Below are 15,636 nucleotides of genomic sequence, written 5' to 3' on the forward strand. Positions count from 1 at the left end.
CCCTTAATGTAATCCGATGCACAGAGTAAAGTAGTTAATAGTAAAGTCAATGTAAAATAAGAATACTTTGAGCCAAGCTTGCCTCTTTGTGAATATCCATGCAGTTTTCCTGGCAGTGTTACAGAACTGGGTTGCCATTGCCTCCCTGTGTGTGTGTGTGTTGAATTCCCCAATTTAGCCCACAGCTCTGGAATTCCCTGATGTTTTCCTACCCAGTTCTGAGTTCAGACAGGTCAGCTAACTGCCACCACCTGTCAAGGCAGGAAGTTGTTAAATAAGACACAGTCTATAGTTGTGATCTTCCACTACACATAATCCCCCTCTCCCCTCAGTACAGGGAAGTTGGGGGATAGTTTCCTGGGGGATGGGGGATAGGGAGCAGTGCTATTCCTCATGGTGTATAAAGGATAGTGCTGGTCATCCAGGCAGTTGTCTTAATGGAGGCCCCAGTCCTCCCGATGGGTCACTGTGTTCCTCATTCCATGTTTGCACAGGTAACTCTTCATTTCTCTGCCTTCTATATGGAGAGAATGGTCAGATCATCTATGGATTCTGTTCCAGGTCTGTGCAAAAGGAATCCTCGATGTTTTGTTGGTGGCACACTGTGATTTGGTGCTGCAATCTCTATTCAGGCTGTAATTAGGGAGTGGTGGAACAAGGGCTGCTGTGGTGCTTCTCTCGGTGGTAGAAGAATGGCATGCAGTCTCCGTGACCGGTGGAACCACATTCATGTACCATACAGTCCCAGTTGTATTACAACATCCCTCCCAATAATACGTGCCGGTTATTAATTCTACAAGCTCACATGAGTACTTTCTGCTGCCTCTCAGGAACATCATGAATAAAGACTTGTTTATTCATTTGTTTATTTTTGCTATTTAAAACTGAATCTGAAACCTGAGAAGTAGCAGAAGCCATGATTCTTTGCCCTCTTGCTTCTTCAGCTTCAGACTGTGGGAAACCCTGTACTTTGGATTCAAACGCAGAGATATGGCAGTCTGTAATGGGCTGTGAGAATAATCTTGGAAGACAGGAGGAAGAGCTGCAGCCAGGGCAACGGTCAGACAAGAGATATGTCAACCCACAGAAGGAACGGGGGTGGAGAAAGCACATCAGAAGGGATCCTCTCTAGTACTCGGAAAGTAAAGGCAATGGAGGGGAGAAATGCTTTCAAACTTGTGAGGTTCTGTTACTGTAACCCTACAATAAAGATACTGTTGGTACTCATGGTTTGGGTTTTCTGTCTGGACTACCTCTAAGGGCTGGTGCAATTTTATCAATGGGTTTTGTAATGGACAGAAGAAATAATCTTGAGGAACAGGAGGAACAGCTGCTACCAAGACAATGGTCAGATAAAAGAAATCTGGGGCTGGGGCTGAAATGCAATTTGAGAAAGCATCTCAGACATGACTCTCCCTAGTTCTCAGGAAGATAAAGGGAGGGAAGAGGGAAGCGCATTCAGACTTGCAAGATTCTGTTATTATAACCTTATAATAAAAGTAGTATTAGCGTACCTGTCTTTGGTTTCCAAGTTTGGTCTACTTTGGAGGGGTAACAGGTCTTGAGAAGCTGCCCAACGATCCTGGCATCAAAATGTTAGTCACTACACATCCTATGGTTTCTGTTTAATAACCTTAAGACAGGATCACTGAAACTCAAGAGAGAGAATCAAACATCAATATTTGATCTTTTAGACTACTCACCCAGGTTACTCTGTGCTGTTCTCCCTTTTTCTTTCATTTTGTTATCTATGGCCTCTATTACTGTGTTTAATTAATAGCTTTAAATTTAATAGCTTTAAATATATGGGGCTTTACAAATATTCTATTGAATTTTGTTGATGTTGCCGTCATTGCTATCATTACTGTTTAAGTTGATTTGACTTACTGTGACTTGTTTTTTTAAGGGAAGCCCAGTCTGAGACTGTTTTTAACAGTGAAAACACAGGTTAGAAATTGTAGAGATAAGTAGAAAGGTAGCAAAACAGTCCTATGGCATAGGGGTTGTGTTCATTTTCAGCTAGAACCCTGAAAAAGTATGAATGTCTGAACAGTCTGATCATAACTGAGAATGGACAGCTGTATTCACTTATGCTTTGGACTTACATCTGCAGCGGGCTAATATCTGTTAGTCTTAGGTGAGTTCATTTACACGAAGTTTCTGGGCTTTCAGTACTCTGTCCTGAGCCATTCAGATTTCCACAGAAATGTCATGCAATTTTAAAATTCCCTCAGCTGAGGGCCAGTGAGGGTCCCGTTAATCAAGGAACAATTCCACAGTTTACAGAGCACTTTGGTTGATCTAGCTTCATTTTCCAAATGCAGCTGACATAATAAAAGAAAAGAAAGTGATCTCTGTAACAAATGGGTGTGGACAGTGAAACATCATTTGTTGTCTAATCATAGATGCAGCCCTGGGAGTTGGCTTGGGTAATTGCACAATTTGTCCCCAATTAAGCCAGTTATAGTTCATTTTGTTCAAATAAAGAGAAAATGTCCATCTCCAGTTTCTGCCAAGTGTTTGCTTTTCACCTCCATTTTTTCCGAACATTGGATGGTCAATATGCTTATGCTTATTTTGCTTCAGACAATGCAAGGCTATGAATTGTACAAACTGGAAGATGCTTTGAGGTTGAGGAGGAGAGGAGATCTCCCTCTTTCAAAGACCAGTCCCTTTACTGGGCAACTCCTTTCAAAGTCTACCACAATTCTAGCATAGTGGGTGAGGGATGGAGAGGCTGGTTAGGAGGGAAGCTTCTGGCAGGAGAATCCAGGAGGAAAGGGTGAGAAAGGGATTTGAGTGTGGGGAAGAGGTGGGAGGTTGTTGTGTTGAGTGCATGTTGGGGACAATTGTTTTAGAGTTGGCCAGTGAGGGTTGCCGAGGGATTTGATTGCCATTGCCTTAAATTACTCTCCTCTCAGTGGAAACATTAAATGGTTCTCATCTTCTTGCCTGGTTGAAAGTTTGTGAATGATAAACTCTGTAGAGAATGGCAACAACTGATCTCTCTAGTTTTCTCTGCAAATGTATTGGAAACTTTTGGAACTATTTGGAACACCCTTCCCCTGGAAGTGAGGCCAGCCTCCTCTCTTTTGGACTTCAGGAAAGGATTGAAGACCTGGCTTTGTCACCATGCCTGGAGCGGGGAGAGGAAGAGCCACTCTTGGGGGTGGTTGGCTCCCTAGTCCTGCTGAGGCCGGTCTTGCTCTCCTCTGGGTGGTATTAGATCTCCCATTACTTGGATCTCATTACATTTTATATTTATTTATTGATATTGATATTGATGGATTAATGATATTATTTATGATTTTATTGAATTTTAAACTGTTTTATTGTGAACTGCCCAGAGTCCCCCGTATGAGGGAGATGGGCGGTGATAAAAATATGATAGATAAATAAACAAACAAACAAACTACCGATACTCTATGAATGTACTTCTAGTCCAAAACACTATCCAGCAAGTTATCTAAAGAAAAGATGTCACCATAAAGAAACTTGCCTTGAATCTCAATAATGCCAAAACCTTAACTGCGGTTTTCAATATGGTACACATAAGCCATCATTTCAGAAAAAAATAATTTGGGGTGCTTTTAAGGAATCAGATATGCCACTAGGATTAGGAATTATCTGGTTTAAAAAAGGGAAATCATTTAGCTATTATAAAAAGCTAGTTTGGTACAATAATTAAGGATAGTCTAGGATCAGGGAGACCCAGGTTCACCCCATCTATCTCACAGGGTTGTTCTGTGGGAAAATGGAGGAGAGAATGCTATGCACAGTGCCCTGAGATCTTGGAGGAAACGTGCACATACATGCGTGTTTACATACATGGGCTAATCAATCCTTCACTGAAGAGAGACAGAGAGACAAAAAGGCAGAGAGAGAGACAGAGAAAGAACTGAGCATCTTCTCCAAGTGTGTTAAATTGGTTCCAAAAAAGGTCTGTTTATAATCTGTAGAAGCCACCATGTTTTATATGATACTATCAATCATCACCAAACAAAAATTCCTAGGTTTATCTGAATTAAGCTATGGCAATTAAAGTAGTATGAAACCAATAAAACATGCATCCAACCAAAATTCAAGCATTGTTTAAAAAGTTGTATTCTTCATTGAAAGCTAGTTTAATGTAGTGTTTATGGAGCTGGCCTAGAAGCTGGGAATGATGAGTGTCTAATTCATTACACTAAGTATTCTGTGCTGATAGACATACTAACTTTTATGCTCCCCTACATCCATCTAATGCTCCTACCCCCCCTTTTAGACTTTCTTTCTTTCTTTCTTTCTTTCTTTTTTTCTTTCTTTCTTTTTCTTTCTTTCTTTTTCTCTTTTTCTTTCTTTCTTTCTTTCTTTCTTTCTTTCATATATATATATATATATATATATATATATATATATATATATGCTTTATATATTATTCTTTAGATTTTAATATATTTTCTATGCTTTTAACAGGCTGTAACCAACCCTCCCTATGCTGGTCTTTGACCGTAAAGATTTGATTTGATTAGAAGCTGTGAATTCTAGTCTTCCTTAGGCATAAAAGGGGGCTGAGTGACTTTGGGCCAGTTGTCTCTCAGCCCAACTTGCCTCCTGGGTCTGTTGTGGGAGACAGAAGAGGCAGAAGCATTATGTATATCTTCTTGAGATGTACAAATAAAGCAGGATATCAATCTAAAAATAAATATTACATCCTGCTCTGCGTCCAGCAAGGTTAATGGCTGTTGTTGGACTTTGATGATCTCGTTCCAGCATATTTCTCAGTTTGAACTCTCTTTATTTGAATATGTATTCCATCGATTTTTTAAAAAGGAACTTGTTTTGAAGGAAGTATGTTGAATTAAACCTAGGGACTTTTTTCCCCCATGTTAAACAATAGGTCTCCAGCATTCCTCAAGTTTAAAGATTAATAAGAATCAATTCGGTAGATCACACAAATTTGCCCTTTAGGCCACTAGAGTTATAATAGAAATCTGTACTTTTCTGGCCATTGCTAATCAGGGGCACCTTTCTTGTCGTGCTTTGTACACAGCCATGTTTTTCACATCAATTCTTCTTGTAGTTGTATTAGCTTAAAAAGGGCCCTTGGCATCCTGGACAGAGAGGTATGAAGTGGTAATACTGTGTTATCATGATTCCAGGAAGTACTGAAACAGCCTCCATTCTGCACATGTGGTATTTTTGTTATGAAAAGAAAAAGCCCAAAACCCCAATGGCTTTCATCTGCAAAATCTGACTAAACGATCAGATGAACGATAGCTGGGAAAGTTTTGGAAAGAGAAACATGGAGGGATGTGCAACACTGGGACCCTTCCTTTGCCCACAATCCTCTGCCTCACTTTACTGCTTATATAGATGGAGGTAGAAGAGAGACTAAGGAAAGCTGCTCAAAATTTTGTAAATCTCTGTTGTGAGGTCACACCTTAAGTAAGTATTTTATATTCAGAAAGTCAGCATTGGGAATGGAATAAGGCAGTGTAAGGCAGTACATTTATCTGGAATAGTAAAACTTTGGATATTTGTGGCTTCTTTAATGCTAGCCACTGACGTCAAATAAGATCCCATGTGAATTGCAATGATGTGGGGGGTTTCTTGGCCTGGTTAGTACTTGAATGAAAGACCAACAGGAAATTCTGAGATGAATCTGGATGTCAAGTAAAACCAAACCAAACCATATTGAAAGAAAGTAATGGCAAACTGTTTTCATTTTTTTTGCCAAAGTTTCCCAACGTGAGCATGTCTTTATTGCCATCAGGAACTGAGCTCGAATCTAAGCAGTCTTTATCTTTTTTTTTTAATTGCTGACTTGAAAAATGGAACCTGCAGACATTTAATACATAGCAACACATGTGTGCCTTCACCTATTTGTCATGCACTATAAGTTCAGGCAGTTGGCCATAAATAATTTGAGTAAACGGAGGTTGCGTTGGTTTATTTGACATGCAATTTTTTAAAAAAAGGACTGGGTGTACTGCATGTCAATTGAAGATGTTCTGCTTATTTCTTACCAGTAAAATGGATCTGATGTACAGCAGGATCCTTTCTTACCTAAGGTTAGGTTAGGAGGCTGAGGAGAGGTCCCAAATGTGTTCTCTGCTCACTGGATGACTGTCAGCAAGAAACAGACGGGGAAACAAATCGCCTCTCAGACGTGACCTTCAAAATGTCATACCACTTTCAGAAATGTGGAGACTTTGGCTCACCCTGGGGATCCGTCACAACTTAATGGTAGACCTCCTTCTCTGAGTACAGAAAGTTCCACAACCAACCCCAGGCATGTCCAGGACTACTGAGAAACCTGCTTAGAAAGTCTGAGTCCCTGAATAAAAAATACTGGAATGGATGAATTAATGAATGGCCTGCTTAGTGTAAGGCAGCTTCTGTGTTGCTGTGTTTAAATCGAAGGTGGGCAAACTTGTGACTGCCACACTTCCGGGGGAGGGGGGAGACTTTTGCAGGTAGTTTGGTAGCAACAGGTGAGTAGTTAGAATGCTGTATGTCAGACAATTGGACAAGGCTACCTTTTCTGAGGATGATGATGATGATGTTAATGATGATTGAAGCTAGTAGTTACTGTAGGCAAATCTTTCCAATTGCCTTTTTAAAAAAATTTTTCTTGTCTCTAATTGTTTGGCAGTCTGGTGCTAAAACAATGGTGGCCTAATTTAGCATGATGTTTTGGGGAAAAAAGTTTATATGACTCTGATTGCAATGAATATAAGTTCTTTGAACCTCAAAATTTTACCTCCAGAGCTGGAAAGATATGACCTGGAACACTGGGGGAACATCTGGAATCCATAGTTCCATCCCTACCTTCATCTTCATAAGGGAATATAGGAAAATATCTGACATTAATTTTACAGTTGACATATATACAGTTTGTTAAAGCTTGACTTCTTTTAGCCCTATCCTAGGATTTAAAGCTGCTTCTAAATCCCTTTAGAAACTGCTTTTTTGTATTTGTTAAAGAGCAGCATCAAAACTTTCCATATATAATATATCTGTGCTTAGTGTGTAATTAATCTCTGAAATTGTAATATAAAGTTCTTTCCATGCTGGTTAAACACAATTAAATGTTATCGATTAGGAATTACACTGGAAACACAGCTGTTCTATCTAACATACTGCATTTGACTGAAATGGGAAGTGAATTGATTATTTGGACATGATGGTGTTATGCAGAAGCTATTGAAATATTGCTAGCCAATTTGGGATGACTCTCAGCTGAATACATTCATTCTAACCCTCAAAAGTTGATAGGTTTGGAACTGCAAGGTTGTGAGTGGACCTTTCAGATCGCAGGCAGAGAGATGGTGATGGTGGGGATTTCATATGTAAATTCTGAAGGGAGGGGATCCAGTCTAAGCCTACTGACAACCAATTTCAACTATAGCACATTGTGGTTTACCCTCACAAAATGTTCCTCCTGAAAGGGTTTGAGCTTTGTATCCCAATCCTATTTATGTTTGTTCAGAAGACATTTTCTTCTGATTGCAACCTTCAACATATTGTGAAAAAACCTGAGCTGGGATTATGAGATTTACTGGGATTTTTAATTTTAAAAAATCCGTTTATTTGAATTGTGTAAAGGCAAAAATGTTGAGAGAGGGACAGGGAGAGAGGATTGTAATTTGCTTGAAAGACCACTGTCTATCAAGGTATGGTATGATATTTCAATCAAGCTACATTTCAAGGCCAAGGAAGATTTGCTTTATATTCCAAAATATAAAATATGATACAATTTTGCTCCAAAGTGCTTCTTCACTACTTTTTAACCTTGATGCAACTGTGCCAGATGTATTTTTGAGATGCCCCATGCTGACATGCAGTCAGATAGACTGAGCAAAGAGAAACCTCTGATTTAAATTGAACTGACATTCTCTGACTGCAGACAGATCATAATGGTCTGATCGTTTTTCTGCCAAGACTGAAGACTGTTTGGAAGAGCCTGTCTCCAGCTTTGGCATCTTTGTTCCTTGAGCTCAAAGATATCAAAATAATATTTGATAGGCAGGCTTAGGATATAATGCTGGGTTTTGTAGTTGAACAATAGCTTAATCTGCAAACCCACTGCTAAGAGGGCAGAGATCACAAATCTCATAAATGTTGAAGAGATACTGAAAGGCAAGTTGTGTTTATTCAGGTCAAATTTCTATGTTTCATTTAGTATATCAGTTCCTCTCTCTCTCTCTCTCTCATCATCTATCCCTATCTATTGGATTTTGAGGGAACCTGACTCCAAAAAGGCTCTGGGTGGCTTACAATATTTAAAAGAATACAGAGTTTAAAAAAACATGACTGCCCACATAAATAACATTTTAAAAAAAATGACAGGGAAAATAGACATCCTAATTCCAGGCCTGGGAAGAATAGGGGCAATATGTATCTCTGTATTAAAGCTATAAAAACACACAATAGCTGCCTAAAATGTTACCCAAATCATGTTGTGTTTACCAGTGAGTTGTAACATGGTTATCTTGATCCATTAATGTCATTTGGTTTCATATTCAATTAAGATTTCACCCTGAGTTATCAAAATGAAAATTAGCATGCACATTTATGATGTAATTCTTCCTTTGAAGTATCAGCTCAAGCCCTGAGCATTTTTTAGAAAGTGGAGATGAGGGACATATTTTTTTTAAAAGACCTGAATTAGCAGCATTTAGCTGAACCTGAGTTACAGCTGAGTTCTCCCACTGGTTTTAATGGGACCTAAATTCAGCCACCTAGAGTTACTTTGTGATTAAGGTGGCATACAAACTGACAAATAAACCAATTTATTCTGGATACAATTTCTTGGAAATATTTCTGGGGATGTGATCTCTAAGGGAGGAATATCGCCATCCGACTGACTACAGGTAGTCCTCGTTTAGCGACCACAATTGGGACCGGCAACTCGGTTGTTAAGTACAGTGGTCACTAAGTGAAATCTTGACTGTGCTTACGATCTTACTTCAGCTTTCCTTTACTTTTCAGACCTGCAAAAGTCATAAATGTTAGGATTGGTCACAAAGTTACTTTTTCATCACCATCATAACTGTGAAAGGTCACTAAATGAGACAGTCACTAAACATGGATTACCTGTACTTACTTTTGTGATCTGTTTAATGATAAAGGGGTTCATGAATGGAAACACTGCTTTATACATCTGTTGAGAAAAGGTTTCCATCAAGAAAATTCTTGGCAACCACAGCTTTATCTTTCCTTTCACAAGCTATCTCCTCTCTCTGAGGAAAAAAGATTAGACCTTGGGCTACATCTCATTTGTAAGTGTGGGTGCCTCCCTTTTTAATCTGCACCCATTCACCCTATCATATCCAGAGATATGGGTGGCACTAATATCCTCCATACATGCACAGGGAGGTTGTGTTCCAATCATAACCCCACTTACATGTTTGCGTAAGTCAATTCTTACGGCTTTATTGTTTTGCAAGGAGAGAGTGTAAAAAAAAACCACACCTACAATTGTCGCCTTTAGATCTCGTGCCTACTTTGGTTAACAACCGGGTCCCAAACTGCTTCTGTGTACAGAAGGGAAGAGGTGCTTCTCTCAGCTGAATTATATCATTTATTGTGTTTGTAAATTGTCCCCAACAGTTCACAGGGTTTATTGTGAGGGCAGAAGAGCTGGGGAGCGGTCAGGGTGGCGATAAGAACGTCTCTGCCTTTGGTTTTCTATGGCACTTCAGCTGAAGCCTGGCACTGAGCAAGGATGACCCAGTGCAGGGAGAAGTAAACATTCGCCATACGTTGCTTCCTCACTACAGGGACTCGGTGACCTTTATATTTCAGGCTTTATTGGGTTAGATGTTCTTCTGGTTGTTTCTAAATTCCTTTCACACAAAAGGCATGAAGAACATAAGGGTGGACGCCCTCTCCCTACCCAGCGAAACAACCTGTTGGGGAGGCAGAGTGAGCAATGGAAACAGAGGAATTAATTTCCCAAATTAATTTGTTCCATTTGCATCAGCTGAACAAAAGGCAAAGGGGTAGGATGGAGGTGTATTTTGTTGCCCCTTTTTATTCATTTATTTCTTCCCCCAAAGATTCCTAGAGAGCCAGTTTGGGGGAGTGGTTAAGGCACCAGGCTAGAAATGAGGAGACCGTGAATTCTAGTCCTGCCTTAGGCACGAAGCCAGCTGGGTAACCTTGGGCCAGTCCTTCTCTCTCAGCCCTAGGAAGCAGGCAAGGGCAAGACACTTCTGAAAAACCTTGCCAAGAAAACTGCAGGGACTAGTTCAGGCAGTTGCCAGGAGTCAACACTGACCTGGTGAGATGGAATGTGAGGGTGATCTTGGAAGAAGGGGAGGGTAAGAGATGTTGCCTAGGGAATGATCAGAAAAAAGGGGAAGGAGCCCACAACAGAATAACAGCCACACAAAGAAACTTAGGAAGGGCCCGCCCTAATTACTCTGCAGTAAATAGGGAGGGTGGGAGATTTGTACTTTCAGACTTGCAAGATTCTGTTAATGTAGCCTTACAATAAAGTAGAATTAGCTCATTTCATCATGTTTCCTGTCTGGTTCGCCTGCACGTGCTGACACCTGAAGGCACCAAAAGATATTTCCTAGGGTTGGTGTGCTTTCCTCAAATTCTTGGGGAATATGAGAGAGAGTGGAGACCTTGGAAAAACCATGGATTCAAGATTCCCCCAGCATATCAACAGGGCACCTCTTTTCTATGTTCTTCAGTATCAGTAAAGCACTGGTGACAATGAACCTTTCTGCAATCTTGTGGAAAAGACCTGAAGGTTCTGTTCCACTTTACAATCCTAGCTAGATGACAGCACCTAACCAATTGTGGTCCCATCTGGTTAGCACCTGGTTGGGAAACCACCAGGAAGTACCAAGGCTACAGGCTAGATTGGGAAATTGAAAACAACACCACTTGAAAAGTAGACTCTGGCAATCACTTTCATCCTGTTGTCAAGAACACTGCATGGACATATCCTTCAAGCCCCAGGAACTGAGCTCTACCATTTATCACATTTACAAAGGCAAGTCCTTCCCTCAGTCTGAAAATTCTATGGTCCCAATATGTAGAATTATAGTTATAGCTTTTTATGGGGAGGGGATTTTTGTCTCCAGCAATGTGAGCCTCTACCAGCAACCTGAAGAAGGGTAATCCTCAAAATATGGGTCCTAGGCTATTTGCAATATATATTATGTGGCACATTTGTTTGCCAGAAACAAAACTTCAGGTTGGAACCTTCTATGAGGTAAGCAGCTGCATGAATTTTATGAAAGCTTTGAACTGCAATTATTTTTATGGTGGTTCCTCAACATCTCTTTAATTACAAATCAATGGCTTGAGGAAGATTTAAACAGCCCAGAAGAAATAATACATTATGTCAGTTCTTTGGCATACTTCTAGGGTGATCTTGAAGAGCGCTAGGGTCTGAAAGTTTCCAAAAATGTTGACAGGAGTCTGGAAGGCTGTTTTATAAGATCCAACACTTTTATCAAATGGCTTGCCTAGCAAAATACCTGCATTTCAGAGCCATCAATTCCTGCTTCATCCTCCATTCACATTAGTATGACATGATAGCATGGGCCAGATAATTATGAATGCTGCCCTATTTCTGGACCTGTATCTAAAAAATGTAACACTGAGGCAAGAAGGAATGTCAACAATCTTTCAAACACTGACAGCCATGAAAATGGTGAAGATTACTATGGAAAGCTGGAAGAACATTTGGAAATCCTTAAAAAAAATTCCACAATCCTCTCAGCCTGGACTTCTGCTAAAATGTATGAGGTTCAAGAGGTGCTTTGCAAATCAAATGGGCATAAACAAAGCAGCCCCTCCAAAGAAGCACTGAGGCAGCTGCATTGTCTGGAAGAGTCGTGGAAGGTGCTTTCAATGCTCTCCCATGTTGTCTCCATGTGTCTATGAGTCTCAGCAGAGGTTTTGTTGATACAGGCACAAGCCCAGAATGACCTGGAAAAGCCCTGAGGAAGAGCACTTCATTTTGTCAATATGCTTGGTGTAGTGTCCCTTTAAATGCTTTGCACTGTCCTAAGGTGAGGCTCATCTAACAGCTAGGCAGCTCATATACTTTGGGTAATAGCAACATTTGTCATTCCTCAAATTTTAATCCATTTTAAGGACTTACTGATGCCGAGGGCTTTCTCTCAGCCCCTTGTAGTAATGAATTATGCACTACAAAAATGTGTGGTTCTTTTCTTCTGTCTGAACCAACTGTCCATCATTTTCATCAGATGACTAGCCCAAGTTCTATTGCTTGAAGAAAGCAAAAAAAATAGCCAATGCTGAATTGCCCCTTGAAGAAACCAGAGGCATGAACTTAATTGAAGTAACTTGACCTGATTGTTTTGGGTTTCCCTAGCAATAAAGAAATTACAATGTTGTCTTCAGATACAGAGAGTAAACAACTAAGATTTATAGATCCTTGCTATAAAATGATTCTGCACTGAAGTTTCTTATTCAGTGCAGATGGCAAGAGGATCCTTAAGCATCTAAGAACAAATCAGCGCACAGATACTCAGGATTAGGAATCTTCTTACCCTCTTGAATCAGGATGTAAAACTCTTTTTGCCATGGTGATTAATTGCAAGCTATGGTTTTGATGATCAGACTGGCTTTATTTCTAAATGGTGAAGTCTATCAGAGATGGCTGATATAATATTATTCATTATTATAATACTTCTAAATACTCAGTGGCTCCACTATCTTTAGATGTCTGCTCACCAATGTTTATCTGAACTAATTCAGAGATATTTACAATTCAAGAAATAGTACTAATGCAACTCACATAGTCTTCTTCTTTTTTTATCTAACCTACAGCTAACTTTTTAAAAAAAAACTTGAACCTTAAACAAACTTGAAATTCTGGCATGTTGGCCAACAGACTATAGAAAGTCAAAGATGTTATGTCTAAACATGACCCACCGATCTAACAAAAGATGTACTTTAGCTTCCAATGTTTTGCAATGTTTTTATTTTGGTTCAGAACCCAACTCATCTTCCCAAAGTTTTTAAGGATTTTCAAGAGATCATATTGTGCTAAATATAAAATGTTGTTGGAAGTCCTGACTGCCAACTACATAATATTGGTATGTGTCATAAAATTATATTTGATTTTATATTTGACAACAGACTATTTGAAATGCATCTGACAGCATTTGGTATGGTTCTGTGCATTTTGACAACTGTATCTGATGCCTGCTAAAATCGCAATCATGACGATGTGTCAAAATAAGCATCTGAGTTTGGGAACTAACATTTTGCAATACGAATTTGACTTCAATGGCATCAGTTCACCCCAAATTATTCACCCCAAATCTTAATGCCATTCAACCCATGGTATTAAGATCTGGGGTGAATAATCAGTATTTTCAAGGCTAGAATCTAAAGAGTTGCATTTTTTGTTGCTGCTGTTTTTGTCAACCTCAAAAAATATCTGCCACTTTGGTGTTGCTTTGCCTATTCAGGAAGTATTCTCTTCAATCTGAATTGCACTTATTTGGTAACAATATGTCAACTGTACACAAATCCATTTCCAGGAAGCATTGCTGTCATTATTACATGACTTTATGTATCCGTTTGTTTGCTTAGAATTTATATTCTGCCTTTCCACCAAAAATGGTGTCAATTAAACTCACTTCTTTTCTGTTGCTATTTGATACCTTGTTCATGTGATCTCTGACCGCCTGAGATCAACCATCTGGATTATCCACATGAAAGAAGGAAACAAGCACAGGAATTAGAAGAAAAACAAGCTCCGACACAGTTCCTATGGGGGACAACAGAAGTTAAGGGAATATATTAAAGGGATTTTTGAGAAATATGGATTATAATGCCCCATCCCAGCACTGTTTTGACCTTGAAAACTGAAACAAACAAATGAACTGGATATAGCCCTGATTTTGGCATAATTAATTCATTAATTACAGCTCAATTGATTTCTAATCAAAACTCCAGGTACGTATTTCCAGAGAAATGTACTCACACAGCACCACAATCTCCAGCTGCAATGCTCTGTATAGCATCTAGAGTTAGTTTCCATTGAGCAGAATGGAACTTCTCAGTTAAGCAACCATAAGAATATATTCTCAATAAATCTAAAAAGAAAGACAGCTTTCTTTTTAGAATAATGGAGCAATGATTTAAGCAGGTGGTTACCGGGTTGGGGTAAGTCTTTGCCACCTGCTGGGATTAGAACCATGCATTTTGCATACTTTTCAAGATGAAACATTTTTTCAAAGCATTTGGTCTCATAGGAAGGTGACTCATTTTGAGTGAGACAGTTGGTTCACCTAGCTTAGCAGAGTGATTCTCTCTCCAGAGTTTCTAGCAGGACTTTTCCTGAGCCCTTCTGAGAAAAGTAAGGATGGAGTGCTTTTTGCCTGCAAAATGTTCCCTCTACCATTGAGCGATGCTCTTCGCCAGCACTGTATATGAAGATTCAGGATTTTTTTAGGTTTTATAGCTTCTTTACAACACTGGAAAAAGTCCCCCCACCCCCAGAAATGGCCTTACCCAGTATCAAGTACATTTTATTAACCTTTTAATTCAGTTGTGAAGTCTGTATTAGATCAATGATTTAAAGCCTAGCATAGTCAAATGCATACATTTTAATTTGAAGATGCATTGCATTGTGGAGATCATAATCCTAACATCTTTAATGTTGTTTGTCTTCCATTCATTCTTGCATAACTACTTTTCTTCTCTTCCACCACCATTTTTCTCTTCTTTGTTTTTCTTCTTTTCTTTAAAGTATATTACCTGGTAAGACTATAGCAGAAACTGTTTTTTTTTTATGATGATGATGATGATGCAAATGTTTTTCATTTAGAAATGGTCTGTATGATTAAGGCTATTGCATATTTATAACACATACGGCATTTCTATGCTGCCCAGCTCCCAAGAATCATAAACTATCCCCCGCCCTAAAATTCCAACATGATTCAACCCAGTTCAGCAAGAATCAGGGTGTCCAACTGCTTCAGAATAATAAAAAAGAGAGAAAGAGACAGAAGGTAAAAATATGGTAGCCCAACTTCATCATAAAAACAAAGGGACAAATATAAAACCAAAATGGACAAAATAATCCAATCAAACCACTTTCAAAAGCTTATTCAAACAAAATCATACTGAGAACCTTTTCGAAATCCAACAGAGAAGATGTCATGTATACCTCTGGAGGGAGCATATGCCACAAAGTTGGAGCTATCACTACTAAGAATTACGTTTGTAATATGTTCAAGACATCATGTAAATGAACGAAACAGATAGTGCTCTCTGAATTATGAACTTTAAAGAATGGCTGGAAAGCAATGGTGTGTGTTCCCTTGGAGGGTAGGAAAAGCAGTTTGAAAGATTCTGTCTCCCTGTGGTAAAATAGTGCGATGAAAGAAATGTGTATGAATATATTCTATGAGCAGCAAAGCATTTTTCAAACAATTTCTCAAAAAAATACTGATTATCTTCATCCTCCCAAAACTCCTAGTTCAGGGTCATATACTGTATGTATTATCTGGAAATCAAGGGATTCATGCAGGTTGCATCTTACAAGTGAATCATAACCATGTTCCCCTTTTAAGTGAGAAATCTTGCTTCTGGTGGGATCATTTCAGGTATGGATTTTTTTTTTTTTAAGAAGCAGTGTGTTTG

The sequence above is a fragment of the Candoia aspera genome, chromosome 2, assembly GCF_035149785.1.
Source record: "Candoia aspera isolate rCanAsp1 chromosome 2, rCanAsp1.hap2, whole genome shotgun sequence".
NCBI lineage: Eukaryota > Metazoa > Chordata > Lepidosauria > Squamata > Boidae > Candoia > Candoia aspera.